This window comes from Phaethon lepturus, unplaced genomic scaffold (genome assembly GCF_000687285.1).
Source record: "Phaethon lepturus isolate BGI_N335 unplaced genomic scaffold, ASM68728v1 scaffold16008, whole genome shotgun sequence".
NCBI lineage: Eukaryota > Metazoa > Chordata > Aves > Phaethontiformes > Phaethontidae > Phaethon > Phaethon lepturus.
In genome coordinates, this window is record NW_010555708.1 from 19481 (window position 1) to 23865 (window position 4385).

The 4385-nt window shown below is 41.0% G+C and overlaps 1 pseudogene; it reads right to left on the minus strand.

Annotated features, from left to right (window-relative positions):
• LOC104624802 overlaps positions 1 to 3805 on the minus strand; it is a 7606-nt pseudogene extending 3801 nt beyond the window's left edge.
• Positions 3806 to 4385: the final 580 nt, after the last annotated feature.

The following is a 4385-nucleotide window of genomic DNA, read 5'->3' on the forward strand; positions in this document are numbered from 1 at the left end:
CGCTCTTCCCTAAGCCTGGAGCATTGCATGGGGTTGTTCTGACGGAAGTGCGGAACCTGGCACTTGGCCTCCTTGAACCTCACACAGTTGACCTCGTTCCATCGATCCAGCCTTTCCAACCTTCTGTAGAGCCTTCCTACCCTTAAGGCAGATCAACATTCCTGCCCAACTTGGTGTCGTCTGCAAACTTACTGAGGGAGCACTCGATCCTCTCATCCAGATCACTGATAAAGATATTAAACAGAACTGGCCACAATAGTGTCCCCAAGGAACACCACCTGTAACTGGTGGCCAACTGCATTTAAATGCATTCACCACAACTCTTTGGACCTGGCCATCCAGCCAGTTTTTTACCCAAAGTGTATACCTGTCCAAGCCATGAACAGCCAGGATTTGAGTGGATAGAAGTTCCTAAAAGGAAACAGGACTTCAAGGCACATTTTTTTTTAAACTACCAAACACACCCTAAAGCCAATTTACTCCACCATCACAGTCACTACAATTATCTTTGTATCAGGAGTTTTCATGCTGCTTACAATTAGTTTAATGTATTCAAATTTAATTTATATGAAACTGTATTCTGCTTTTATGTGCTGCCTAAGTTTTAAGATTAAACAAGGGTAACATTAGTTTTAATTAAGACTACCTATTTTAGCACAGGTTAGACTAAATATATCAAACCCACCCAAAATCTGATGCTATTCTGCTACCTTATAAGATTTTTAAAGGCTTTTAAGCTTGAATAAGTAGTTTAATTTATTTAACATAGCAATTTGTAACCCACAGGTGAAAAAATGATAGTGGCATTAAAAAAACCTGTGTCTACAAGTGTTCTAGTAGAACTTGAAAAATGGTCACACAACAGTGACAAATTTGCTCCTTTAGTATTAAAAAGCAACAGTCGTGGATAACACTCTCTAGCATCCTGGCAAAGAGGAAATACCTGCAAATATTCTTTAATCAAGACAAATGCTCTCTCGTGGCTGTGAAGGAAAAACCAACAAGCAATTACTTTCAACCTAAATATTTTCAAAAGAAATCAGCTATATCCAGACAGAGGTTCAGCATCTCTAGTTAAGCTGTAAATCTTTCCTTGCTTCCAGGCCTAGGAAGCATGCCCCACAGGGCAATAGCTTGACCATCTTGCTGGATAGGATGCTTGCTACAGGGAAACTAATGCAGCCTAAAAAACTGCCGTCTCCCTCCCACCTGTGCTGAACTCGGTTCTTTCTTTAGCCCAACCTCTCCCCCCATCTCTTTTGGGATTATATACTCCAAGGTCCCCTCCATTTAAACTCAAGCCTGCACCGAACTCAGTGGCCCACGTATCCCAAAATTTCAAGTTCTGAGTACTGGAGAGAGTTTACCACATGTTGTTCTTATCCTTCATGGAGAAACAGTTAATCCGGCAGACAAAAACACTACATGCCTTAGATGACAACGCAGAGCTCTTTGCAGCAAAAACTTAGCAACTTGACAAGTTTATAATCATCAATTATATATATATATATATGAAATTGTTTAATTCCATTGCCAAATTTAAGAGTTTCAGGAATCCACATTCCACTAATGTAAAAGCCTTGCATTTTTCCCCATTTGTGTTTTGGGTCCAGTTCAAAGAGGCACATTCCTGTACAGGGCCAACACGATTGAAATAGTACAGCCACACAAAAAGGGGGAAGAATGCATCCCCTGCTTTTGGTGTGATTCCTGATTTCAGTACATTGTCCACCTTTCTCTTCCTGGTAAGGAAGAGGAGATGAGAGGCACCTCCCGCACTCAAGCACCATTCCTGGCTTCTTCCTATTCCAGACCACACAAAACCAATGGCATCTGGTCACAGTATGTTTGGCTAACTTCAGGTTTCCTTACCACTATTACCCTCACCATCACCTAGTTCTGAAATCAAAAACATATCTAAGCAAAACATTAGATTGCCTTAAACTATTTAGACACCTTTCTTTTTAATTATCCTCTACCTTTCTTCCTTCACCTGAAAAAAAAAAAAGAGATGATCTAGATGATTGGTTAGCCAGCAGAACACTGATGAAAAAACAGATGCTCTTTATAATGGTCAAAGCATTCATATTACTGTGGGTTACCACAAATTCCCACCCACTCAGCATCTCCTTAGACACAACTGTATTAATGAAAGCAAAATGAGAAAAAGGACACAGGAAGCTACTGCAACCCCATACATGGGTTTGTGGGGTTTTTTTTTTCTTCCTTCCTTCCACCAAAGGAGCAATACATTTTCTGATGCCTCCACTGGTGTATCATGGCAAGAAAATTTTGCCCTGAGGAATGTCCTGCTGGACACTGGCCCAGGCTACTTTCAGCTCAGTCAGCTGAAGGAGACAAGGATCCTCTCAATTCACACCCGCCCCTCCGCCCTCACTTCTCACCTGTTAGCTGGTGTCCTACTTCACACGTAGGCGGTCCTCCAGGATCGCCTTCCCACTGTCCATATCTCAGCTTTCTGGCCTCACAACAACTAGTGCAAGGCACAGCTCCAGCTCCTAAAAATACTTGCACAGTTCCTCATATCAAGCAGTGCTACTCTTTGCTCTGGTTTATTCCAGTGCTTGCTAGGAATAAACATACAACATTTGCCATTTTCTCCCTGCAGGAAGTTATGCTGACTGTTATGGTTGGGTGAAGTCAAAGTCCTTAAAGAAATTTGAATTAAGTGCATAACCCAATCAAGATAACCAAACTCAGTGCTGCTGAGAAAGTTTGTAGAAATAAATAAATAAATAAATAAATCAACAAAAAATTAAAACCAAACCAAAATCCCCATAATGTAGCCCTTTCTGCCCATAGGAATCTACCTGGGGGATCGGGGTGGGGGGAACAGTTGACAATCTGGCAGGCCTCAGTACAGGGGCTGAGTACAGAGAAGGCAGCGCGGTGATGAGTTTCTCTCTCACCCCGTAACAGTATTTCAGCACCTGGTGCCAGAGGGAGATACCCAGCACCCAAGGCAACTGGTGCATCAATCCTGCTGACACCTCAGCAACTCCTTCACCTGAAGAGCTGCTTATAAGAAGGTTGTTTCAAAGTGTAGCTGAAGACAACATCTGGCCTGCACAACTTTTATTGCTGACAATAACAGAAGATTACTGCCTACCAACCTTGCAAATCAAATTAAGATAATTTTGCTACAGAGTTCCATAAGACAAAAATAATTAAATATTTTGTATGAAATACATAGGGATTTCTTTTCAAGGAAGAGCGCTGTTTAAACAAAGTGAGCATCCATCACTCATCCACTGAGAGTCCTAAAACAATAAAGCCTCTTTAAAAAATAAAGCTTAAAATTTAAAATTCCAAAAGCAATCAGGAAATTCCAAACATCAACATCACCAAAGTAACTTCCTACCCAGCCAAGCTGCACATATTTAACATTTTTCTACCTCATTCTCCCTTGTTACACAGCAGACCACAATGTTGTTATAGCAATTATGTTTTGTAATTAATGCACTTTATAGCATACAACGTGTAATAGAAAATTAATAACATGGCAAAGAAAATATGGCTTACATTTGATTTGGCCATTTTTATCTATTAAAGCCACTAGTTCCTCATTATCCTTTTAATGTATTTCCAAAGAAAAACTCCCTCTTAATGAAGCAATGGATGTAAACAAGACTCGTTTTAGAAAAGAAGCATCTATTGGTTTCTGATGCCATTAAATCTTTCCATAGGAGTTGTACCAGGTGACTGAAAGCAGTCTCTAGCACCTACACTGCTTCTGAGATCCTGCACAAATACAACCACTTACCTGGTCCTGCTCCTCCACCATAAACCCTACTGAACTTCAGACTATATTAGTTTAATCCACACAGCAACCCTCAGCTTCTTGTAGGTTAGTTTAAAGCTACAGTTCTAATAATTATTCTTCATAAAGAAACAAACAAAAGCTATGCTTGTGTTAACAAGAGATAAATGCAGAGTTGTCCTACCCATGAGTATGCAGGTTAACACATCACAAGTTTTCCTTGTCTAAAGAGAACAGAGGAGACACTCCAGTCATGGGGTTGGAACTTTACCAGTTTACCAGAATATTCAATACCAAGGGTTTCGTTCTAACAGCAGCAGGACATCTCACTTCAAAGAGGAAGATGCATTATTATTCTTTATACCAGCTCCCAGTCAGGGTCAGGGGAACCTACTGCACTTCAGCAAAGACAAGTTTAGCATATTTAGCTCTTACCTGCCTGCAGCACTGCTTGAAGTCAGCGAGCAGTCCCATGGAAGTCACCTGGATTTTGGGAAGTTAACCAGAAACAGGGCTCATGAGACAGCAACTGGATGGCTCTCAATCTTCTGGCAGGGTTGGAGGCAGACTTCTTTCCCTCCTCTTAGGATGGGGTAGATTAGAG